Source organism: Anser anser (genome assembly GCF_964211835.1).
Source record: "Anser anser genome assembly, chromosome: 1".
Taxonomy (NCBI): domain Eukaryota; kingdom Metazoa; phylum Chordata; class Aves; order Anseriformes; family Anatidae; genus Anser; species Anser anser.
Window position 1 is genome coordinate 97,030,768 of NC_139720.1, and position 27,640 is coordinate 97,058,407.

Consider the following 27,640-nt stretch of genomic DNA (forward strand, 5'->3'; position numbering starts at 1 on the left):
CCGAGAAGAATCAATACCCAGTGCAGCAGCTGGAGACCAGCTCTCAGTGTGTCATGGCTAGGATGAGTAGGCAGAAGAGCATGATGGAGAGGACTCCAACCTCTGTCTCCTGCTCCATGAAACATGGCAGCGATGAGCAGCTCACTTATTAAAAAGGACCTTCCAGGGCCAAAGTAGTGGAATGGCCTTTCCTAGGAATAAAGTCGCATTGCGGGTCTTAACACCTTCTTCCATGCATGCACAATTTATCTATTTGATCTGCCTTTTCTAAAGAGTGGAATGCTCAACAAACAAAACCTATGAAAAAAATAAAAAATAAAATAAAATAAAATAAAATAAAATAAAATAAAATAAAATAAAATAAAATAAAATAAAATAAAATAAAATAAAATAAAAACACTGTGTGGCCTCTACTCTTTCTCCAGATAAGACAATGAGAAAACAAACGGAAAAGGTCTCAGCTGACTCAGTGATGAGAATCTTTTAAGAGCCCATGTGCTAATAATTCCTTCTTCATTTGTCAATAACACTTTTGTACATTTTTTTAAGGGCATGAAAGTAATCATAATGCTTTGCCAGAATATGAAGATATGGATATCTTCATATCTATCTACTGCCATAAGTTAAATTTCCAAACCAGGTCAACCTCCATTATGCATAGGTATTAGACTGTTTTGTTAATGTTTATTTTTGCAGGGAGGAAAAAGAATATCTTAACTCTGAACTTTCCACTTTTGTTAATGATTAAGAAGTTATTTAAATATTAACTTTATTAAATTAATAATTTATATACACTCCTAAAATTTGCTTATTTACCACTTATTTACTTATTTAAAATTTACAACACATATTACCCAAACCTGTTTGTTGTTTTGGGTGCAGGTGCATGGAGTGGGTGAAGTATTCAGACAAAACAAAACAGTTTCCAACAGAAGGATATAAATCATGTTCTATTTATCTGAGAATAACATCTATTATTTAGTGTGGAGCAAATATGTTTAGAGGCTAAATGGTCTCTTTCAAAAGACAGAGGGATTTTTTTTCTTTTTTTTTGTTTAGTACAACATGCCCCTGATATACCCAAATAGCTCTATTTAAAAGGCAATCTTTATTAGGTGATTTTTAAATGGGAATTACAATATGTACTAGCAAAAATTGCTCGACTGTTTACTTACCACTTATTTACAGAGGCCAAATATTTTACCAACAGGAAAGATGAAATCTGTTACAAAAAAAATGGGACTTTTATGTTAAATCCCCTTTGTAACACAAAGTTATTTTGTGTCTAGGTCTGGTCACCTAGAAAAAATGACAATGAACAAAGACTATATCATACTACAACAGTAATAACCGGTGCCCCAAACACTTTCCATCACAAATCTCCCTGGCATGATTCCCGCTTTGCAAGCAAGAAAAACTTATCTGAAAAACAAGTCAGGGTGAAATAAAGAACAGAAGGAAAAAAGGCTTCCTAACACTGAACTAGTGACATTGCGTCTTCTTTTTTTTTAATGAAAAAAATAGCGTGTTTTTGAAGTTTACCTCGCACACCCAACTGTGCATCCAGATTTGTGTCACCCACTATGATGACTAAAATCATACATCAAATAGGTATCACAGCCATTCAAATCTGAAAGTGACAGTAAAAATTCAGTCCTTACAATATTATCGGTGTAAACCCCTTGTAACATGCAGGATTTCTGCTCAGCAGACTCCCTCCAACACGTACACTCACAGCCCTCCGTGTGATACCACAGGCAGCGCTTTCCGGTTACACAGAGCCCCACCAATTTACAAAGTCAAGAGTTAACAGCAGGATGTTGTCTGAGAAAAAAAGCTTAACTTACGAACATGTTCAGATTGCCATTGCCCAAAAATCTGAGTAATGTTCCAGATATGTTATGTTAATCTGTTACACAAGATTGTCTGTAATGTGAATATTTTTTTAAGGAGTACCGAGGGTGGTGTTGGGGGTTGGATGAAGGCAGGTGGCCAAAGTTATTACTGAATTGAAGAGGATTATTTTAATTATTGTTGGACTATTAACCCTCTGTTTGGTCCTATTTAGCCAGTTGCATCATGTTTATGAGTAATATGATTTATAACCATTCTACTTGAAATCACTGTTGATCACCGAGCATTTGGGAATAAAAATAGATATGATTAGATGTGCAAAGCTCATTTGAAGGCAGTTTTATGCATAGACTGAGTTTCTATCCACTAAAAAATAGCCCTTAATAATAAGATATCAAGGAAAAAGCAGTGAGAAATGATATTTTATGTATATTATGTGATCTGTGTATTCTAGATGCACCTCATAATGAACGTGACCAAATACTGAACACGAACTGAAGAACAAACCTTTTGTGTTGATGCAAAATTTGAGTGGCAGGAAAAAAACATAGCAGAAGATAAGGGTTTTCATTCACAATGCAATGTAAATTAAAAAACCATGGATACAAAAGAGTAGAAACAAGAAGGTAATATAACAAACTTACATTTCACCCTCCATCATTACAAGGATCAAAACAGGGGCATACATCTTCATTCTAGTCAGATGGCCACTATAAGAATAAATTATAGTAGCTTATACAAAAAATTAAAATATCAAGGACTCCGTTATGTATTAAATTGAAACAAAGCAAACCATAACAACAAAAAAGAAAAAAAAAAGCCACTAAGTCTGGTTTTTTGTTCGTTTGCTAATAAATGGCAAAATATACATGAAAGTAAGGTATAACCCTATTTATTCAATCACTCTGCCTTTAACTTTACCAGGAACAGTGTGAAGCTCGGAGATTTCCCTTACCAAGCCTATTTTCACTTTAAATAGGTCTTGATGGTGCTGTAGCTGCAGAGCCAAAAAAAAAACGAGGCCAAATTTTATGTGGTCATGCTAGTGTGGTGAAAAAGCTTTTGTGAGGATTGGATGTTGTAACTGCATTTGTACATCTGGCTCCTCACGGACCTTCAAAGACTTACTTAGACATCTATAGATACTTACACAGATTATTAAATGGCCTGTTAGTAGAAGGGGTGGCTTCAGGACACTGCCACATTTGAATTCAGTGTATGCAACCGGACTCTGACATTTCATTTGGATACTTAGAACATTAATGTTATTGTATCCTGTAGACCTATATTAACAAGTTTGATGTAACAGATGGGAGCTTTTTCAAAAAAATGTAAACAGCTGATCTGAGAGCCAGCACTTTCTATAGACAGACCTTACAGTGAAATATAGCACTCTACTGTTTATTCCAAACACATAACAGCACTGTAAGTAGACCACTTTATACAATGAAGAAATACAGTAAACATAAAAAAGATACCTCAAGAATTTCTTTTCCCTCTTTCTGTTTTAAATAGAACACGCTCCCTCTAATTCTCTGCTTCTGACCTATCCAAAATAAAATGAAGAAAATATTGCCCTCTAAAAGCCAGCACAAACAATGTGAACCAAATCTCACCGAGTCTTCTTGCAGGGCATTCTCAACATCGCCACATTTCTAAATTTTGCTAATTTAAATGTTATGCTTGTTTTAATATTATCTATTGCAGTAGACCTTGCTGATTGTCTGTAATGTATTTTCCTAAACTCATTTAAATGGGTTTTAACTATTCTTGCTGGATTAACCTCTTCAACTTCTGTCTCGACTTGCATGTTTGTTCTTGCACATGTATTTTAAGGGCATGTTAATAACGTAAATGGTTACAAATACAGGACTGTCTAGTTTCTACATTCTTCACATTGCATATTTGCCTTAACACAATTGAAATGAACAACAATAGCCACATCTGACTGGGGTTGCTTCTTGTATGCTTTCTGCGATGCAATAATAAAAAGACACTGAAAGTTCAGTGCTCTGGAACGGTAACTCTAATTATTGTAATGTTTACTACAGGAAATTACCTATTGGACAATGCTGCCCAGAATCCCTAACAGGAAATGGGATGTATTTCTGTTTGCAGAGAGAAACAGAAAGCCTAGTGCATTGTTAGCAGCGCTGCCTGAAGCCTCTTCTCCGTTATGTAGGATGAAAGACAGAAAACTGCAGCTCTTCCACAAATGCAATATGCAACAGATTCCCAGAACAGTCACTGAAAATGGGTTGTTGTTTTTTTTTTCCCTTGGAAAATAAGAAAATCAAACTGCCTTAGAGCAGTGCCCCCAAGTTGTTGATAGAATGATCTTAATTCCTCTGTTAAATAAGTAAACAACAAGAAAAAAAGCTCCCTGTTCACAAGGAACAGTGAAAGCACACCAGACCCACAGGATGGGATCTGCCTAAAACTAGCACTGAACCACTGTGGTCAGAGTCCACCTTGACTCCCCTTTTATTAAGATGCTCTTCTCCTTCAGTAAATCCATACAATGCTTTTATAACACTGTTAATACTTATATGAGAAGAAATATCCACATTTATTAGGCTTATGACTGTAAAACAACAACAACAACAACAAAACAGTAAAAATGGTTCTGGCATGGCAACTCTTATTTTGCACTTCTCTGTTTCTAACTTCATCAATTCTCACACTCATTCACTTTGCACTTCCATTTATTGTCTCAGAGCCAGGTTTTCAGTACTTTCTGTTCATCTCCAGCTCTCTCTGCAGCTTGATGCAACAACCAAACTGACTCCCGGGCTGTCATTTGGGATACTTTAACATTAACTGGGCAAAGTCCACATTCTATTACTTCAAATATTTCCCGAGTATCTATTCACTCTGCGCTTTAGAGATCTCCAGACTTTAGTTTACATTCCTTAAGACTTGATTTTTGCCCCAAGTCCAGTATCTTTGCAATATAACCTTTATACAAAACAAATGTTCCAGTATATGCAGAAGACTAAAGGAATGAAGGAGGTACTCGGCTCTCCATTAATTTTGCATGTGTTTAATGTTATCTTAGAGAAATGTACCCATTTTCATTTTGAATCTCATCTACAAACTATGCTGGGTGATTGTGCAAAGAGCCAGCATGCTAGCTTGTTTAAAGAAAACGAAGTGGAGCTAGGAACAAGCACTGGATGTCCATCGGCACAACTCACCAGATAATAGGCAATGTTTGCTTACTGTCCAATGCTCTGTACCTTTGATTTTATTTGTCATATCCAGAGGATAAAAATCCAGAGGCAATCAGGCTGATGGTTTTTGTTTGGCTTCTTACACACAGAAACCAGCTAGGCACTTCTGATCTGAGTTCAGCCACCAAACTCATCTTCTAGTTGTGGGAGTGGAGATGAAAGCAGGATATTTCAATTAGGCTCGCTATAGAGATGATCTGGATCTGTGAATTAATTGAAGACCAAGAGGAACAGCTCCTGCATAATAGAGGCCATGGAATCTCACTCTGTAATTACAGTCAAGTTCAACTCCAAATCCAATAGAAACCAAAGGTGACCATTGCAGGCCCATCTCTAATCAGAAGTGGTTCTTTCCCTCACCACAAAGTGTAAAAAATCTTATGTTCCTTTCTAGTTCAAAAAGCCATTTGGGTTGAAAATGAACTGGTGTGAAAGATCTTTATTCCTTCATGGACAGGAACAAATTTTCCACTGTTACATGAAAAGACCAGAACAATGAAAGTATTGGGAAGGGAAGTGGGGGGGGGGGGGAGGAAAACTGTGCCTTTTTGGCAGCACTTACAGAACATTACTTAGGCTAGGTGGAGTCCTGCTGGGTTTAACCAACTGCTCAGATCCCCTGTAACATTTTACTGGCCCCCAGCTTTTACAGTGTACATCTCGGAGCATGACGAAAAAGCTTATATATACATTTATTTTAAAAGACACAAAACTCTTGAGCACACATCCAAAGCAGATCAATTGCCTTTGCAATATTCTCAGAACAAAATGTTCCACCAGCAGATCTGATAAGAAGAGCCAAAAAATGGAAAACACTTGCTACCAATTTATTGCAGTCACCCATAAACTATTACTAGAACATTATGTATTGGGGTTCAAGCCAGAAAGCTATTAAAGCGGACTGCACTAGTGTCTTTTCACTATGCTACTGAAGCATTAATAAGTCCTTAGAGAATTGTGTTTATGTTGAAAGAATCATCTTATAATCAAATTTTCACACACAAAAAATGCAGCTCTTTTTAGAATTACTGTGTGCCTTTGCTCTCACCCCCACATTGGCTAGTGTCTCCACAAATACCATCATTTTCTATGTTTCTGTCTGGCCCAAACCCTGATGTACATACTTCGTGTTCCAAGCTGGACAAATTTCAAGATAAATGGTGCTAATTGACAGTGTTAATGGGTGCAGGATGTACCACATCCCTTCCCCTGTTGTCTCTGCCTAAGTGTCTTTCCTACTCCTTACAGTCATTCTTTGTGCAAGGAGAAAAAGAGTTAAAAGATAATGCTAAAAGGGTATCATTACTTTTCTTCTTTTTTTTTCCTTGACTTAGATACATAAATAATAAACATCCAGTGGTGTTCTATGGGACTGTGTTTCGAATCACTGTTACAGGAAAACCTCTAATGAATTACAGATCTCCTTTCCCATTTAAGAGAGAACACTGAAAACAGTGATATGCAGCAAGATGATGATTAACCCCATGACTTTTTTTTTTTTTACCCTAACAATTATGATTTTCATTTGAAAAGGTGTATGCTCTCTTTTCAGTTACTTTCCTGTGATAGTGCACAGGTGGAAAGCACATAAAAGAGCAGACCAAGCAGAATGATGGCAGTTTCTCTATCACTGGAAGCTCCTTAAAACAGTAAGTCCTAAAAGTTAAAATGAACTAGGCCAGCACGACAGACAGACTTCAGCTTCTACTTGAATTAAGTATATAAAGACCTAAAGTTCAAAGGAGGCAAAGTTCCAAGTCCTTTGTATGCATTTGTTCATATTATCCTAAGCAACTAGTTTAGCCAAGAGTTGAAATTTGCAGTTATTTCTTCTCATTATTATTAGTAGTATCATCATCACATAACTATTTCACCTATATCTCCACTTACAGTCCCAGACAGTGTAGGCTGTGTTACGATAACAAAATACCTTCTGTGATTTCTCTCTTCAATCCCTGGCATATCCTTATGATTTGAGAGTTCACCGGGGAAACTCTCCTGGCTGCTGACTAACTTGTAAACTGCTCTCACTGGGTACAAAAAGTTAAATTTCCATGCAAACAAGGAGAATCTTCAGCAATAAAATACCATTTTAGTGTCCATAACTACCTATTTTGTGAATTTGTTGGACAAATGTCATTGAATTTGATCAGACAGTACTGAGACAATTGACTTCAAACAGTCTGATTGGAAGAAATGTTAAGAACTTGCAGCTCTCACTGATGTCAATGGAAATCACAGAAACTTAGTACCTCCTTGACTTACAACAATAGTATACACACAGAAAAAGAAAAAAAGAAAAAAAAAAGGATAGCCAGTCAAATGTATCCCTCAAGTAACTTCACTTGATCCCATAGTGTTTTTTATCTCTTGATTAATGACTGTGGGATATATTGCTTTCTCAGGCAGCACATTTATGTGTGGAGCTTTTGTACTTGCTCGTGTAATTAGTTATATTCCAATCAAACTTACAACAAAAATAATAAGCAATCATTTCAACCTTCACTAGTGCACAGGACGCCAGAGAGTGATTTTGCAATAGATAAACAGACCAAATCTACAACTAAATCTCTCTCTGTAGTTTGCCTCTTCACAGCAGGCCTCAGGCTCTGCTGTCATCATGAGAGTCAATGAAATTTCCAGCTCAAGAGGTCCTTTTTGATTCTTCAAAGAACACAGAAACACGTGCTGGCATAACATGCCTGTGAGTTGTTTTAAGCGAGACCGTTAGCATAACGCTGAAACTGCCACTATGCCAGGGAGAGGAATGAAAAGGCATAAGCAGACAAATCTGCACCCCAGAAAGGCCTGGGAGGGTGCAGGTCTCAGGAGGAGATTTCATCTAGAGCCTATTCAGTGACTGAATTATTACACCTTCTACTTCAGCTCCATTAGTCCATATGCTTGCAAAAAAGTTGTCCACTGCTTCACTGAAAGGTTTACATTAAGGCAGAAGGTTGGTGCCCAAGAGAAATGTCCTAGATGGTGTCTACGCCTAAAAGCAAGATGTGCCTAATATGATTTTTCTGTAAAGGGAAACTGAAGTATGGTATTAATAAAAAATAAACGATGTTAACTTATGTTAAATCTTTCTTCTCCAAAAATACACAAATGAAAAAACCCTACCCATCAGTACTAATGCACAAGCAAGTCCTCTCCATCTGCCAAATATGTAGGTCATTTCAATGAGTGACAGAGACAAAAAGGCCTGATTTTAATTCACGAAATATTCCTGCTAATAGCAAAGTTATTGAGACATCTGTTAAAAGCCTGACCTGTTACAACAGGGGGATATCTAAAATGACTGAAATTTCTATTTAAACTAATGCTACACTGTTTTATTGGGCATTTTAAAGAGGTACTGCTATTAACGAAAACATTATATAAATTAGAAACAGGCCCACAATAATCCTCCAGATAAAATCTAGTGCTGTCTTCTATCGCTCCGGTATGAGCTTTTATTTGCATGTGCACTATTTGTATATATTACAATATAGCAGTTATAAAAAATATCTAAGAGTCATAGCAGCCCTGTTTAAAGTTTGGCAAGGAATAGTTGGCAGACTTTAAAAAAAAAAAAAAAAAGAAGAAGAAGAAGAAAATATGTTTCATACCCTGTATGTAATTGAACATTCTTCAAATTCCTCTAATGGAAATGTCAATACCATGGAAATCCTTGAAACACGGACACAGATAGATAAATGTGACTGAAGCCAAACACCTCCACCCAGAATGAATAATGAGCCTTCAAACAAACAAACAAACATACTTAATGATGAACTACCCACCCAATTACACTAACAAAATTAAGCTTTTGCTTTTGGGGTAGTGGTGAGGTAAACAGAGGGAGATGGAAGATGCAGAACAAAAGCTGTCGTGAGGACTGCTCAGCAGGTGTAAGGTACGGACAGGATCTCAGCATGGTCAGCACGCAAGGAAAGGGAGGACCCTCCAAGACAGGTCCTCTGAAATCGTGTACAGGACTGAGACTTGAGTCATAATGAAGATAATGACTATTCTGCTATTGCCTTCAACAGAACAGGACCAATGACTTGGTTTCTTTTTATATTAGATGATATATGAGAAGATGCATTACAAACGTGGCAATTATCTTGATCTCGGAGGCGGGATGCTGCTTCAGGATCTCTCACTCAATGCTCTTCTTCACATTGTCTCGCTCCCAAAAGCCAGTGTCAGAAAAGATGAGCCACAGAGATAGGAGTTACAGTGAGGGGCAGAAGTTGCAAGTTTCCATTGCACTTCCTAAGAAAACACTCAACACAACATTTCAACTCCAAAATAAAGTGAAACCTGAATATATATCAGCATTGCTTCTCTTTCTTCCCCATGTCCCGGTTACCCACAAGATGTGACGTGCCCACACAAAAGGAAGTTGTAGGACTTTCTGCAGGGCTGCTACTGCTACGGATGCCTTGTGGACTAATGAAATACTGAAGTGCACACCACCAAATGCATAAATAACCAAGTATAACTGAGTAACAGTTCCTCAAAAAGCTGCCAAAAGCCTTTGAATGATAATACAGGATAAAATACAGCTCTGAAAGTTTACCACTAGAACACTTATATGTCTTTTATATTTAGTTCAAGCTTTCCTTTTTTCTGAATCTAAAAATGCTGGGTAGCAGATCAATATAATCTCATCAAAAATGCAATCCTGTTTATAAGAAAAAACTCAAACACATCATTATTTAAAAAGTGTGGGTCAGCCAAGATAAACTCAATACCTATGACAAAAATACTAGCATGTGCAGAAAATATAAGGTCTAATATACGCTCCTCCACCATTACAAGATATAACACATACCCTCAACATACATTTAAGTCATAACATACAGTGACTTGATGTACCACCCATGTAAAATCTAGTCCTTTTTAAATAAAATTAGCTAGGCAGAGATCTGGGTTTTGCTGCTGCTCCTAAGATGCTCTACGAATGTTCAGAGTTTTATAAACATGTCTTCATTTTTTCCCCTCTCACAGTCTTTATTTTACCACTTTTCTTATTGCTTTTTCCTTCTTCTGTAGCTGTGTGAGATATCAACATACAATGTGAAATACATATACCAGGGAGACAAAGTGCCTCAACCAAAGGCCTATCAAACATACAATATACAGATTTTTTTCTTCAGCATTCAGCTATGAAAGCACTACACACGGCTAACAATAGTAAGAAAGAAAAGTGATGATTTTAAGCTGCCACTCTCCCCTTGCAAACAACGTTCTTGACTTCTCCAGTCCCATAATTCTGAATTCTCAGTGCAATTCTAATAACCTCTTAATTGTACTTTTGAATGGAGTATAAACACACTTTAACAAAGCAAAAGAGCAGCAAACAGTGTCTAGATGAGTTACCTTCTACTTTGGTAAGGTCAAGGGATATTTTTGCATTATTTAATTCCTCTTTCCAAATTCATGTTCTTTTGGTGCAGACAGTGGTTTCAGGGAAAATGCTTAAAATCCTACTTAACTAGGATCAAATAAATATCACTGAAGAAGCACAATGGTGCCTTTGCTTGTAGTCATTATGAAATGGACACTAGGAAAAGAAAATGATCTGTTCAGAAGTGTGTAAATATCTCATCACTAATTTCAATACTGTAATATATACAGACATTCATACAATGCCAATCAACATTGCATGCTCTAAAACTAGTTACAGGTTTTATTCCTGTGTATTAAGTATTTTTTATTGTTTCTACTGGTAGGAGGGTCAGAGTAGGGAACAAGGTAACAGTATTACTTCTGAATGGTGGTCTAAAGAGAAGAGGTGAAAGTGCACTACAGACTTCACGAACTAATCCTCAGGCTAGGCTGAATATGAAGCAGACGTGGCACAGCACTGTTTGTGACTGGCCCAGTATCCCCCAGGTTGCCTGCTACAGCACTAGCACCATACCAACATTCCCAGCCCCAACCCCTGTATGTTAAATATGGGTCAGAGCATGGTTCACACAACACTGCATGCTCTAAAATTTTGATGCTTCAGCATCTTCTAGAACAGATCTAATTTCCCCCCTGTTCCATGAAACTTTACAGTTTCATTTTTTCCCATTCTGCGTCACAACAGAACAAAGATCTCCCGAGTCTTTCATGAAAAACTAAGAAAGATAAAAAAGATACAGGTTTTCACCTGAGACACATGAGGCTCAGAGAAAAGACCTTAGTCAAATAAAAGATTTCAACATGGTTGTTCTCCATCTGGGGCAAAGGGACTTGATCTAAGGCAGCTGACCATTCTGAAAGTATTCTCAAAGTTTCCATTACTTTGGCCAGGCAATTTTTTGATGAATGCTATAAAACCCAGGAAATTGTTAATAAAATTTGGTAAAACCTCTTAAAAACTCCAAAACCAAATGTAATCTCTACTAGTGTCAACATTACTGCATACGATGATTAAATATCACTTTCTCTGATGTATTTGCACACACTTGTTTGCAAGTCCTTTTGCTGTCTACTGAGCTTCACTGGAAAAGTGAATAAATTTCAAGGGAAGCATGATGATGATGATGATTATTATTATTTTTTTTTTAATAGGAAAGAAGCTCTAAATGGAGGAGAGAGGTCCAAGTGGATCTCCAGATGGTGTAGGAGCCCCCCAGCTGGCCTCAGTATAAATACATGGAGATTTAAGCAGAAACCTAAGAGGTGCCTAACCTTTAGGTACCTCTGAAATATTGCACGTTTATATTGGGCCTGATGTTATTAAGGGTAATTCAGAAGTTCTCACTTCTGCACCAAAAGTTGGAACAACACCAGGGCTTTGGAGGTGGATTTCCACCAGATCCAATTTCTCCCATGTGCATTCACTTCAGAGGGATTCAGTGGAGCAAAGCAGAGATCAAGTCCTCTGATTTAGGCTTCAAATAACAGGACTGAAATCTCAATTCTTTTCTGGCTTCTTGAAAATTAAAGCCTGGGGGTGCAGAGAGAAGATAGAGAAAATCAAGACCTTAAACTTTACATTCCCATTTTGCCTCACATCTTGGAGGAATTATGGGGCCTCCAGTAACCTGCATCCTGCCCTGACTTTTGCAGGTACTGGAGATTTCTTCCTATTTTCAGTATTTTTGTTTCAGAAAAGATAAGAAGACAAGTTTCAATTTCCTGTTTCCCCTCTTCTTTCACAGCCAAAAGATGATTCCAACAATAGTGCCTGACCATATCCCACTGCCCTCCAGATGTCACCTGGAAGGGAAATGACCATTCCTGGTCTGGATCTTTTCCCTTTTACACCAAGTTCATGGCATTTTTACTCAAGAAGGCCTTTTATTGGAAAGAACTCTTTTCAAGGTACAAAACAGACCAGTGAAGTTCAAATCTTTGTCGAGATGAGAATTCTTCTCAGGTTCCACTAGACAAACATGTGGTGCTTTAATGTATAAACACAGAAACCTCACTTCACTACAAACAAGACTTAAGATTTTATTTTTTTCCGTGAGAGAGAAGAGTATAAAAGATTTCCAAACTGGCTGTGATAGATCTCTCCACAACAGTGGAGTAATGCAGTATACGCTAATAGTTTGTCATAAGAAAAGAATGATCGATACTCAGGGCACCAGCCATAGGCTGTGGAGAATTGGGTTCATCCATAGACCCTGAACATATGCTGTTACGTTTAGCAAGTGGAAATCTTACCATGCTCCAGTTCCACATCTAAATTGAAGTTCTGATAGTAAACATGAGGCCAAGGGTTCTAGCTCGGCTGGTTTATTTATCTCTACTTGGATTATTCTAACACAGCTGGTTTATTCGCATTTTAAAAACATAGTTTTAGCTTAAAAGATAAGGTGATGGGTTTTGTTTTGTTTTTTTGTTTGGTTGGTTGTTTTTTGCTTAGTTTTTGTTTGGTTGGTTGGTTTTAGTTTTTTGTTTTCAGTTATATGGAAATAAATTTATGGCAGTATCCAGCAGCCTTCTGTTTAAAGTTACCCTCATTACAAAACCCATTTTCAGGTAATTTGGGGTGAGCGGATGGGGGAAGATACATCTGATGCTTTAAATTATGCAGGGATGGAATCTTCATACAATCTGTCAGACCTGATGAGTATTTTGAAATGCTTTTCGTGTTAAAAAATAGAGTAGTTTTGGATGATGTTTATGCTGTACTGAATAAAAGCTACAGGATATGTGCATAGAAGATATTTTTCTCATCTTTACCTCTCTCGGTGTTTTAGGGAACTGTAGGGCTAGAAATGAAGGGCATAACACTGGTTTCATTGCCTCCAAAGTTGGAGAACTTTAAATACTGTGCTGATCATAAAATAAGCATTTCAACAGTTTCTTAAAGTAGAAAAGGCTTTCAGGGAATGGAATGCAAAGAGAAAACACAGGATGCTGGAAAGCAGCATGGAGAAAACCAGATTGAAAAGATTTAACCTGAAGTATTTCTACATTTATTTTTTTTATTTGCATTTTTGAGCCTTAATCTTCAGACCTAAAGCTTCCAAAACTTTCAGAGTACTTTAAGGTCTCTGGAATACAGTCTGCCAGCCTGAATCCACAGCTTTTGTCCTTTTCACCCGTTTTCCTTCCAACACCACTACTATCCCACACATAATAACTAAAACCAAACCCACCTAATCCATCAAGTTGGGTTTGATTTACACAGAAAAAAAAAATAAAAAAAAAATCTCTGAGTATCAGACACTTCTATTTCCAAACTTCAGACCAAAAATACAAAGTTAGACCTTAATGTGGTCTTATTGTAGACTTAAAACTGGCTGGTTTTGGTTAAAAGCAACTACAATGAAATTTAAGATATTAGAAGAAGTTACATGATAGAAACCACTAGGGGTTGGATTGTGCTGAATTTTTACTTGCATTTATTAAATATTTCCAAAGAAAGAGAGCGTTATGCCTTCCAAAGGAAGCCATTAATGAACACTCAACCTAGTCTAAGAAACAGAAAGATGGCAAGTAAAAAAGCAACTACGATCATAGCATCAATCAAATTCTCTTTGCCCTTTCACAGGCGAGACCCAAGACCATAAACAAAAGTGATGTGCATGGGCCAGCACAGAAACCTCACATTTTGATTCAGCCCTACCAGGCAGTTTCTCAGCAAGCATAAATCATCACAGACAATGGGAGCATGCTGACAGCAAGCATCTGATTATTTGGCCATCTATTTTGTCCTGAACGATGCTGCAATCAGAGACTCCACAGAGGAAAGTACAGCTTCCATTTGCTCACAAACTCGCTAGTGCAGTATACTTTTTACAGTGAGCAGAGAAGTCTTCAAGTCTTCATTTAACTTCAGTGGAGAATCCAAAATGGTGGCAGAGTGCCTCAGTAACGTCAAAACGAATGTGCTCACAGGCATTTTTAAAGTTGATGAGATCTGCTGCTGTTATGCCTTCTTGATGAAGGAACACAACAAAGAACAGCGCACAAGAATGCCAATTCCAAGTTCACATTTGGCACAGAAGAGAACTAATTACTATTTTCACTTCAACAGGATCTTTAGTGTCATCAACCCAGTCTATACCATTCTTAGCTAAAACTACTTGAAGACAAGGGGAATATCCTACTCCCCTTCATCAGGCAATTAGTTTTGGGTCACAGAGACAGTGTCTGCACAATGACACAAAACAGTTTTAAAACAAAAGAACCCCAGACCAACCCTGGTTCCTAAGCTTACACAACAAAGACTAGCTCAAATCTACACAGTGCAGAGCTAATGTCTCTCTTTCCAGCAGTCTAGTCTTGGACAGAATTAGTTGAGAAAGTACAAAGCAGAGACAGGCGAAGAGCTAGCAGGTGAACTGCATGGATGACCATGAATCAGGTGTTTAAACTCACCTCCTTGCCCTCTCTCATTTAGGAGAACAAATCATCCACAATATACAATTTCCAAAATTTGACTTAAAAAATGTTACTTAGGCATCAACAACTCATTTTCAAAAGCGACTTTGGGTAGTTCTGATCCTAAGGTAAACCAAGCCTCACAGAACTGCAGAGGACATTATGTCCTAATTGGATGATCCACTACTGAAACTGGATTGTAAGAACTTTAGGCATGATTGAATCTTTAATTGAAATACTGAGCTGACATTCAAGAAAGATAAAATAAATGTGTACAAATAGGAAACAATTACTGAGTTAAGCTTCTGGGAGAGAAAATGTAAGGAGGTTTCTAATGCAGGGTAGGCAGATACAGGTAAATAAGAGCCAACTGAGAAAACCCTTTCAAGCACAAACTTTATCTACTACCTGACAGATAATATTGTTCTTCTGGGACTACTGGAAAACCTTCACTTATTGAAAGTGGTAACGCTACTGAGCTTTCCATCTCAACTGCCCAATATCATGCCATCCTCAATCTATCTGTCACACAGAATTCAGTTACCAGTAAAGATCATCAAAAACTTCTAAAAAATACACTACTGAGTGCTGTGATTTTACAGTTCTGAGGCAGTCTGCAAACCCAAGCAGGCTGACAATGCTGTGTCCCCACTGATCAATGCTGGCAAAGCAAGTTGTAAGACAGAGCAAGTTGTAAGACAAAGTTCAGCTTCTGTCCCAAATAAACCTCTGCAGGGGAAAAAATTAACTAAATAAAAAAGTTTAAAGAGTATTTTGATCTGGAGTCATCACTCTGTATTCAATTCCGGTTTATGTAATGCCTTCTTCCCTCCACACCCCAACTTTCTTTTTTTTTTTTTTTAATCTCTGGAAAATGGAGTTTAGGTATAGCTATCTATTATTCTTGCTCATCCATACCATCTATACCAAAAGACTATGGAGTTACAATGTCCAGAGAAGACACTGAAAGCTTTTAAAATTACCAAGAAATCAAGTGCAACGTACAGTTCTGTTGACTGGTCTGGATTAACTCCCCAAAGTGGCTGATAGAAAGACATGAGAATCCTTCCAAGAGGTTAAAACCTGTAGCTAATAAAAGTAGCTGCAATATGAAAAAGTGGGCTCTTCTCCCTTTAAATCACAGCCCATAGAGGCACTGAAGTAAATCCCTTAATCTCTTTTTAAGTAGCTATTTTATCCAGACTTCCTCTGTGGTTTATACCCTCAAAGCATCCACACCACAACTCAAGAACCGCCTGAGCAAGGAGCTGCAAGTTCCTTTTCTTCAAAAACCATATATAACAATTAAAAAAAAAAAAAAAAAAAGAAAAGAGAGAAAGAGAGAGAGACAGAGAGAGACCCACTAAGATGAGTTTGGCCTTCCTGATCTTTTAACACTTCATCCAAGACCATGCTTCAAAAGAAATATTCACCACTTTTAAAACCACCTTCACATACTCACTGAGGCATGACAATGATTAAAACACTTTATGATTTCATGTTGTACAAGTACATATCAGATCATGAATCTGTTCTGATCCTTGTACCAATTTATGGATGACAAATGCTGAACAGAGATTCTAAAGCTTCAAGTCTGTATCCATGGACAAGTTTCTGTATTCTTCACCACGATGTTCAGTAGAGCATTGGGCACATCCAAAGAGATTTGTCAAGAGTCAGTCTACAGGAACGAAACTGACTTGCTTTGGGATTTCTAGCAAGTTTAGGTGGATTGAGATGCAACCTTATAAGTCTAAATCTCCTAGCCATTTGCTCAAGTTGAATTGAAGGAAAACCTCAGAAAAAAACGTTCAGAAGAAAGGTTCAATAATGTGTTAAATGGTAACAATGTTCCTTGGGGAAAACCAGGAAGGTGTATTGAAGATGTTGGACCATGATTTCCTCAAACAAGCACAGTTCCACAACATCATGTTTTCATGTTCAGCTCATTGAACTATAACCTAAAAGGTGCTGGATTATGAAGGTGGAAGCATTCACTTACAGTCTTCAATTTACTGAGGACATCAAATGGAGGACATTAATGAGGACATCATTTTTCATTTGCTTATATATTTTTTATACAACACTTTGCATTTTCACAGACCCTTACAAACATTAACTAACGATCAAAATCCTCACCGGGAGGCAAGTGGCATTATCTACACATTACAGATGGGAGATGCCATGCAGAACAGTTGGGTAATGCATCTAAGACCACAGAGGAAGTCCTATTGATGCCAAGAGGAGCATATCCTTGCCCCCAAGACTCCCATTCACATCACACCTCTCCAATTACATACTAGACAATTACATACTAGACAGGTCTCTTCATCTGATAAAAAAGTCAGTCCTATCTTTCAGTTTTGATGAATAATAATTTGCTGTAGATGTTGACGGCATTTACCTTGCAATCTAGATGATTCCACTAACTCAGCACAGGAAACTCCACTGCAGTGTTGAAGGTTACAAACTGAAGTGTAAGATTTTAAGGAACATGCCAGAGAGGCAGATGGTTATACAGTAATGAAAGGAGAGCAATATAAACTAATACCACATTCTACAATCTCCTTCCTTGTTTAGACATATGCACCATGACTATTTACTAAACCCATCGCACATCTTTACATTTCATCATCTGCATCAGCTCTGAATTTTTTTGTGTTTGTTTTTGCTTAAATAAAGATAAACAGAAATCTTCACACCTGGTGCTCACATTTAAAGTCACAACACAGACAAAGAACCACTCATGAACTGGGAGAGAGACACTTGGTAGCTGAATTATGGGTTCCCATAACATTTCATTCGTTTGGTTAATGCATTTCTTTGAACTTTTCTGTCCTAAGTGCACAGGATATATGAGCATATCATCACTTTCATGACAGCCCAAATCACCCACTTTCCATAGCAGTAGATTGACATGTCACAGAGAGTGTGATTAGGAGGTCATCAGAGTACACAAAGCACCAGATTAAAGCTCAAAACCAAGACATATTTGTTCCTTTGGTTATTAAAAAAAAAGATCAGCAGAGGAAAAAAGCCCTGTTGTAATTGAAAAATATGAGGCTCGATATATTGTTGAAAATACTGTTGTGCAAGGCTCTTGGATTTTTTTAAGCCAATGGTATGGTTTTTATGAAAGCAAAAATATGCATTTATTATAAAGTGGCCTCTACTTGTATTGGTATCAACTTGTCAGGCCAGTAAGATCTTCTGCTGCACAAAACTCTTTAAAAAAATCAGCAGAAGGATGAGTACAAGTTTCTAGCTTTGAGATCTTTTTGATTCTGTCTGTAGATCACATTGCCAGCTACCTTACAAAAAAGCTGTTGATTCTTTGGATCCCCAAAATTCTCTCAACTATAGCCCAATATGATCCATCTTCTGCTTTTTTCATACAGGAATCTAAGTCTGCCAGCTTGCTATTCCTTTCTGAGAAAAGTCATAAGAAGGAAGGAAAGCAGGCAAGCCATCATAAAATACCACTGATGTCCAGGAAATGCCAGCCTAACAGCTGTCACAACAAATGGACTTCAAAGTCACGGCAAAAAAATTAACAATTGTCCTTTCTAACACTGTATCATTAATGAAAAACTTTATGAGAACCATAACCAACTTAAGAAGGAGAAGGAAGAAGTGAAAAGAAAGGGTAGGCCAGGAGTTATTTCTTTTTCTTTGTATGTTTTCGTTTGTTTTTTGTTACTTTGTTTTCCTATTTTTAAGGATAGATCCAAACGCCCACATTCTCCAGAATGTCCTTGATTAAAATCTTCAAGAAAGTTATCATTCATGCCACCTCTAACCTTATGTGTTCATGCTGCAAATTTTCAAGGAAAAATGCTTCCATCACGTCCTTGGTGCTAGTACTCAAGGATGCGCCTTTCTCATGAGCTCTGAAAATCTTAAAACCCCTTGTCTCCTTGAAGGAAGTAAACGGATGTCTGCTAAGCACTTAGGTTTACATAACATTTCTTCCCCCTTATTTATTGAAAACAAATCTTTTTTAAAAGCTCTCCACATTTTGAGAACACGGAATGCTTTCTTTCCTTTTTTTTTTCCCCTCTTTTTTTAAAAAGTATTTTTGGCAAAGTATGTTTTTGATTATTTAAAGATAATCTCTATTCTAAATTGCATCTGACTCACATAACCTCCATACTTTAGAAACCACAACAAAAGTGCCATATATTAGTTATAAATGAATAGGGAGTGAGTCAGTGAATAGTTAAGGACATTCCACGGAAATGCATGAGCTGCATACTAAGTTTTTAGAAAAATATTCAATTTCATTTTTAGAATTAACAGTATAGGTTACTTGGAACAAAGGAAAAACTCCTTTTTTAATTCCCAGATGCAATGTCTTTTGTTTTCCTTATGGATCTTTGTCTACTATATAAAGAGAACTTTAGTGAAGGGATAGAAACATTGATGTTTTCAGAGAAAGAATAAACACAACTCATACATACTAAAGGATTTCTTTAATTAAGACTTTTTTCTTTTTTTTTTTAACTCTTTCACCAGGAATAGCTCATTCTTTGGCTTTTGCAAGGCCATCTTACAATATTCTAGCTTAGATAAATGACTTTAAGGAAATTACATGCTTTTCTCTAGCTCCTAGTTCAAGTCTGCTTATGTTCAGTGCTTTAAGTAGTTAAAAAACAACATCAACAACAATAACAACAGTTGATACTTCTACTTGCCAAGGCTTGTATTCTAAGAAATGTCCTCACACTGAATACATGAAGAAGTTCATTAAATACTAACTGAAGTTTTCCATGCATTGTCATGTTTGCAGATCCACACTGGGGAGTCATGCCCCTTACTGAATGCATCCCAGATCCAGTAAGTGTGGTCTAAATAACTACACAGAAGCCCTACATAGGGGACATGAGACAAACAGAATTCTTACAGCACAGGATTATGGCTATAAAAATCATAATAACTCAAATTCTATCAAACCCATAGCTTTTGTCTGAAAAACCACTGCTTTCAGGATCAAAATCTGACAAATAAAACACTCACTACAGATGAACCTAAGAAAAAGGTTTGCCATTCCAACTTAAAGCCAGAAAAGTTGACTGGACCATAACACGAGCATAAACTTAAACGTGATGTGGGAACGTATCTGGGATAGGGCTTTAGCATTTCTGACAGCCATAATTCATTTCCAGAAAAGCCACCAACCACGTGGGTGCTAAGCATGCTGGAGGATCCCAGCACAAAGCTAGGCGAGAAAACAACAACAACAACACGTGGTAGGGAATTTCTCGGTGGATCTATGTGTACGAAAACCAAAGGCTTGCAATAATCTTTCCCACTCCCTCCCCTGACCTGGCCTGCACTGGGTGTCTGGATGGAAAATGCAGGTCAAGTTCCAACACAATCATCCAGCCACGTCCTGGCCATTCCCTGCAGACTAGGGGTAGGCAGTCAATGAATCTCCAAAATACCAAAAGAGAACAGTATAAGTCAGTTATCAGGCTCACATTAAACAGCAGGGACTAAAAAGGCCGATGCTTGTAGCCAGTATTCTGCAGGCATATCCCAAGCTCAAGCACGGCTCTGGGACAGACGTGCCTTGACCCAAAGCTGCTTGTTGTGGACCCTTGTCTTTTTTCCAACCCGCTCATCTGTCAGTACCACACAGGAAAAGTTCAGGGTTCAAAAACAAGTCCACCCACCTATACCCTATACCTTTGGCTCACAGCAATAGTAAGCAATCTGCTCTGTGTATGACAGCTTGGGACAGCAGCTCTTGTAGCTGAGTACCTAAATAAAGAACCCCTGGGCAGGATACTAGTAACTAGTCTTAAATTAACAGATGTTTTCTATACGTGATAAAATAAGGATATCCACAAATGAGACAGGTGTGGGAGAGCCTAGACCCCTTCCCACTTAATCCCCATAGAAAATAAAATTTAAAAAAAGGCAAAAAAGTGTCCACCCACACAACCAATGCGGATCTTTTCGCCTCTTCTCAGATGGAGATATACACTCCCCTGATATCTCTGCCAATAAAACCACAAGGAGGAGCGAAACTTAATGAGATATAAAAATATAACTGGATTCCTTTTTGTATCATTTGCTGTTTTTATTTTTGGACTGTTTACACACTGAGGTGACATGATCTGTAGCAACACAGCACAACCCTAAAACCCAGCATCCCTCTCTGCAACACTTGCTCGAGAGTGTCCAGCCTGCCTACTGAAGCTAACAGTGGCTGATGTTGAAGAAGCAGACCATCCAAACTCTGAAAATGAAATGCAACAGATAAAAGGATAAAATAATTCTTATTCTTCAGGGCTTAGCCTCCAGCTGGCCACGTGTGCCAGAAAGGCAAGGATGGGAAGGGCACTTCCCAAGGGGATGACTGGGGCAGACAGCCCAGCATTTTCAATCGGAAAGATAACAGTTCTAGCAAGTCTGAGGAAAACAGCTATTGCTTTCTATCACATAACTTTAAGAGAACAGTTTTCAAAAGCCCAAGGACTAATCGGTCATGGCAACACTTCACATGCTGCCCACAAAGTCTGTAATGGTTCTTTACTTCTATAATCAAAAATCAGCCCCCCTCCTAAACCTTCCCTGACTGTCTTTGTCTGTGGCCTCTGTCTGACCAACTGGTCTCAGTTTGCCCGGCCAGCTGCTTTTATACAAAGCAGAACAAAGTGCTTTTATCAAATCAAAAATCCCAGACTAGCAAACTAAATGACATTTTCAAATACATCTGGTTCACCTGGTGCAATTTCCCCCTCCGCTCCCAGTGATTTACAGACAATGTAGGATTACCAAAGTTGGGAATGCTCCCAGGTTTATATCTGGAGTATTTTAAAGAATGGCATTTGGTTTTCTTTCTTCTGTACACGCCAGTGAAGTAGGACCTTCTTAAACTGAGCCACGCCAGAATTGAAATATTCCAGCCCCCTAATATCACACAAGCTTAAAGGCCTATCCCCAGATGCGTGATCAGAGTTGTCCAGCAAATCTAAAGCCACAAATATAAAAGCCTTATATTACACGGAAAACCCTTTAATACAGTCAGCTACAGAACACATGCAACATGGGTACTGCTCTGAAGTTGGAAGCAAGCACTATTTATACTGCAACAGAGAGCAAGTTCGGTCTTAACAGGAGGGATGCCAGCTTCCCAAGCTGGCATGCATGATGGTTTTGCACACACAAAAATAAAAATGAGGAACAGAGGGCAGAGTGGGGAACAAGAGCTGTAGTCCTCACTCCTCCTGTCCATATCTATTAAGAGTGCAAAACGAGCTGTAAATAGTAAAGATGTCCCTATTAAACAAAAATACCGTCCAAATTAATCAGTGCTCAGGATGGTTAAATATTTTTAGGCTTAAAATAGCCCACTACAATTCACTAGGACAATAAAAGACCTCCTAATTACAATAAGCCTACAGTGTAAACCGGCAGCCTTTATCAGAATGAATAAATAGGTGTTGAGGGTTCTTAAATTGTGGGAAAAAAAATCTAAGTTAAAACAGTTTTTAATATGATTGCACCAAATAATAGAAATGAAAGAAGAGGGTAAAAGGAAAAGGAAAATGCTTAAGACGTCATTCCAGTCCTCTGCCAAGACGCTATAAATGCTATTCTTCATTACATTTCCTCGAGTCTTCTGCTTATTTCAGTCTTGTTTCTTAAGAATCTGTTCAGTGGTGTTCAGTTTCCTTCCTGGATGGGCCATTTGTTTTCTTCCAGTATTAGAGGGCTGCAAGTCCTTCTGACAACTACATGTCCAGATTTCCTACGGGCACACCCTTGTGTTACCTGTGAAACCGCTCTGCTTCCAGGTCAGGAGAGCGTGTGGGAAGACAGCTGCCAAGGGCAAACCATCACCAACAGACCAGTTCCTGCAGTGTCATCTCAGCCACCCTCTTCCCTGGGCACTTCTCACACCTCAGCAGGGAGCGAGCTGAAAATGAGATTAATTATTCCATTGGTGATAGCTTGATTCTGCCTACGCTTATCAGACGGATGGGTACACGTACAGCCATCTGATGGAAAAGGGCTGCTCCACAAAAATAGCAGCTGCAGGCAGGCTGCTGCCACCAGCACGCAGCCCCTGTGCTGCAGCTCACTCTTCAGGAGCCCTCAGAAAAGCACGATGTAAGAAGCAGGCGAACCCTGACCTGTGCAGTCAGACCCATGTCCTTGTGCACGTGATCCCAGGGCGGTGCGAAATCGTAGGCTTTTTACCACCTTCTTGTAGACTCCAATCCACGAGTCCAGCACATGCAGCTCCTCAGGAAGTTTTTGTGGTTCACGCTGAAATTTTTCCTTGCCGAGTTTTACCCCTTTGAACATCTTAAAATAATTCTTTTTTTTTTTTGTCTTAATATTTTACACCCTTCAAATACTTGTGGATTGTTATCATATGTCTTAGTCATCATTTAGTCCAAACTGTACATAATAAATTCTTGTAATCTTTGCTCATATTTCAATCTCTTCAGCCTCTTAACTTCTGTTGCTCTTCTCTGAATTCTCCACTAATTTCTTGACAACTTTTTGGCAACAGAGTGGCCAGAATAATAGTGTCACGGACACCTTACGGCTGTACAGAGATAAAGAGGAAAGCTTGTGCAACACCAAAATGACATTAGCTCTTCCCAAAAAAACAACAAATATGTCTAATCTGTTGTCCAGGATCATTTATTTTTAGTGGCTACATCATGAAACGATCCAAAATACAAGTAAAAATAGTCACCTACAGGGATAACTTAGAGAGAGTTAGATATACTCAGAACTATGTGCAAACATTAATCTTCGTGTCACCCGTGAGGAAGGTAACATGGAATAGTATTTACCTGCAATGCTGGAGAGCAAATTGTTGACCCATCAAAAAGAAGCCACACCAAAATGATCAATCTGAACAGCTTCTTCACCCCAAACAAAATTAAGGAGCAGGTTACAATCAAAAAGGCAAGGAGATAACTTGAGATTTAAAAAAGGGAAATCTTTTAAAAGGTCTATAACCCTTCCAAACTCTGGAAAATTCTAACATACAAAATCTCTCCAAAGCTAGACAAACCATGGTAGCTTTCTACAGAATAGAATAGAGGAAATATTCTTCAGAGAAATCTGATCAGGAGATCTAGGATGAAATCTGAAATCTGATCTAGGATGCATATAATCTAACTATTAACTTCCTAAAAGTTAGGTATCTAACTGAAGCCACCATAATCATCTTCAGTGAGCCATTAATCCCATCCCAAAACTCTAATATATTTAGGATGAATAGCTCTGTAGGGGTATTTCTCCTCCTCTGATAGCAGAGGGAGACTAAATTGCTGTCTTGACTGCATTTTCCTCTAAGTTGACTCAAGTTGTACTCAACTATCATTTTAAAATGTTGGTCTCTGAATGAACTAATGTAAGAAACTAGATTGTATAGATAATTTAAATATTATCTTCTCTGGAATTTTCCAATGGTTTGTTATTAAAAACAAAAAGAAAACAAACAAAAGGAAAAACTTGCAGATTCGTGTTCAGATGTCCTTCCATCTTTCCAAGTACTAAGTCAAGGGCTAATGAATATCTGCTGTGAAGAAAATTTCCTCTCAGGCAAACACTGCAAACGTTGCTGGCTCAATACTATGGAAATCTGTTGTTGCCTTAAGATGTACAGTTCAAACTCTCTGGAATTGCTATTAACTAACTAACCAAGGTTAAAGAAAGACCATCCAACCTTCACCTGGTTCACAACAGACTGAAACAGCAAATGAGAATGAACAGAGTTAGTCAATAGAGGAGACTTGCACAAAGCTGGGACAAAAATTGGACAAAGTAATTTTAGAGCACAATTATGGGGAACCATATGGTTGCAATGGCACTGATCTGCAAAACTTCCAAAAAAGCTACCAAGAAAAGCAAATTATGTACAAGGAGAACTGAGAGAAAAACAGCAAGTCTATTGGGACATAGCTGACATGAGAGAACAAAACCTTGCTGCAAGGAACTTGCAAACTAAGAGCAAGAAATAATTAAAAAAAAAAAAAAAAAAGGAAGAAGAACAAATAAAGAAAAAAAGAAATAAGTGGAAGCCAAAAGTGTAGGAAAATAAATACAATATGTTGATACTATAAACCACTTTTTAAGTCAGTAAATGCAGATTGCAATAGAATTACGTGGCTTTTAAGTGAGGACAGGATAGTCTCCTGGACGTTCCAACTCAGAGAAGTAACAATGGAAGAGGGCACAACACAATAGAGAGGGCATAATGAATACCGAAGGATCTACAAAAACACTTTAGGGACATCAAGGTTCAAAAGTGACTACAATTTTCTAGAAGCAAAGTGGTGAAGGAATCAGTGTTCCTCCCAGTCCTCACAGCAGAAGCACGGATTGGGCAAGGACAAAAAGCATCTTCTATGTCCATATAATAAGACAAGAAGTTTGGTGAATAGGAAAATAAACTAGAAACCGTAATGCATCATCAAGATCGATGCTTAATTAGTATGAGAGAAAACTGACAGACTTACTTATATGGCTGTAACATATATGGGTATGTAACCTGTGTGAGGATACCTAAAAGGAAAAAAAGGAAAGGCATATTGCCTTGGAAAACTGAGAAAGCACAAGCACGCTCTGAGGTCCAGAATGTGCAGAGCGTCAAACCTCGTGAAAAACCACAGGTAGTGATTAAAGGCAAAAATACCCAGGCTTCACCACGACGGGGAAATACCACAAACTACCAAACAGGAAGATGAGTCTGACTTTTCAGAACAATTTGTGAGATAACCTGAAGTGTCTGCATGAAAAAGTTGGTGAAAATGGGGATTAATTATGCACATTCTTTGGAGAAAAGAAAACAGCAGATCACAGCTTTCCAGAAACTTCATGGAATGCACTGGCGAGAATTTTTTTCTTTCATTGGAAAGTAAAGAGAAGACCAAATGGGCATTTTTTCTAGACTGGGCTCTAGCCTGTATGGACAGACTGAGTGGGTAAGAGTGCAACGTGGACAGTAATGTTGTTGAGTGAAGTCTCAGGGAGAGTCTACAGGAAAAAAAAAAAGGAGACATAACCGTTCTTTGAAGAAATTACAATAAAATCAACATTAAATTATGAGCTCTTTACTGCTATCAAATGGAAAAAAGAAAAAGCCCAAAGAAAACAGAAGGATATCAGAAAAGAAGACGATAATTATAAAAATAGTACAAACATGAAGGAGCAAAATCATTATGCTCAAAGCACAAAACTAACGAGGGATACCAAGAGTAACAAGAAGCCATTCTGTTAGTTCGTTAGGTAGATGAAGATATGGATCTGTAAATCAATGGAGAGGAAGATCAACTGACAGATGATGTGAGTAGGCTGAAGTGCTTAACACCTTTTTTTGTGTCACCTTTCATTCAAAATTTCCAGTGGAGAGACATGGATAATTTGCTTAATACTCATGAAGAGGGATATGTTCTTACTCCAGAAGAGCAAACAGATTAGAGTACTTAACTAAGTTAGGTATTTTTCAAGTCATTTGGGCCTGATGAATTTCATCCCAGTATCCTTAAAGAGCTGTCTGAAACAGTTTTGGAGACTTTGTGAGAGACAAGAAAAGTTTGGAAGAATAAATATAGTACCTACCATGAAAAGTGAGAGAAAAAGGAGAAAAGAAAGAACAAAGGAATTCTTGACCAATCAACTTAAGCTTAATTCCCAGAAAAAAAATCTTGATCAATGAAAACACCTAACTAAAAAAGATGAGTAGTAATCAACATTGATTTAAGAACGGATCATGTCAAAACAACCTAATTTCCTTCCAGAACAGGATAAGAAGCCCTGTAGAAAGCAGCAAGTGTCATTCATGTACCTTAACTTTATTTTAGCTTTTGGCAGTTTTATATAACATTCTTATAAACAAGCTTGGAGCAAAGCAAGCATAGTCAGAAGCAGATAACATAGATAGTCATAGATACAAAACTTCTTAGATAAGGGAATCCACACAGTAATTATCAAAATACAAGACTACAACTGGGTTGCTGCCCTGAGTTTTGTTCTATTAAACTTTCTCATTAATAAGCTAGATGATGGAATAGAAAACATGTTTGTTAAGCTTGCAGACCACAGGAACCTGGAAATGCACTGAGTGACTGAATAAAATTCAAAATGACCTTGGCAATAATAGAAATGGTGTAGAGGCGCTGGATGAGATTCAACGGGAGTATGCATGAAGTACCGTACTTAGGCAGAAATAATTAACGACATAAATACAAGATGGGGTATAACTGAGAAGGCAGCAGTTTTTCAGAAAAGGATCTAGGGTTATTGTGAATTATAAGCTTGATATAAGTTTGCAGAATCTTGGTGAAACAAGGGAACAATCATCATTTGGAGCTTTCTATAAGCAGACATGCAGCCCAGAGGACACAGGAAGTGATCTTTCAGCTCTATGCAGTTTGGGGAAGTTTGAAGAGGCAAACCGTCCAGTTATGGACAGAGCTTTTCAAGAAACAGATGAAGAACATTCAGAAAAGAGCATGAATGATCATAAACGCAGATACCATACACAGAATGGAATTACTGCCAGAAATGACTACATTACCCAGATTACTAGTACATAAAAAGCTGTTGCAAAGGGAATGGGAATCACTGTCAAAGAAGTAAGTGAAGTAAACTGTAGTAAAGAAGATTCAGGTTAGGCAACAGGGAAGTCTTTCTAAGGGTAAGAATAATGAGGTACCAGAATAGATCACTTGAAGTGGGACTCATAACTTAAC

At 37.9% G+C, this 27,640-nt stretch overlaps 1 protein-coding gene and 1 long non-coding RNA gene across 13 annotated transcripts in view; one reads left to right on the forward strand and one right to left on the reverse strand.

Annotated features, from left to right (window-relative positions):
- LOC310892228 (uncharacterized protein) overlaps positions 1-27,640 on the reverse strand; it is a 421,439-nt gene that overhangs the window by 372,219 nt on the left and 21,580 nt on the right. The gene's annotated exons all lie outside the window — the stretch shown is intronic.
- The window catches only part of LOC310892231, a 40,203-nt gene that overhangs the window by 11,987 nt on the left and 576 nt on the right, over positions 1-27,640 (forward strand). Inside the window, exon 2 of the long non-coding RNA XR_014577976.1 lies at positions 1-27,640. This exon is cut by the window's right edge and continues 576 nt beyond it. This is a non-coding gene — a long non-coding RNA (uncharacterized lncRNA).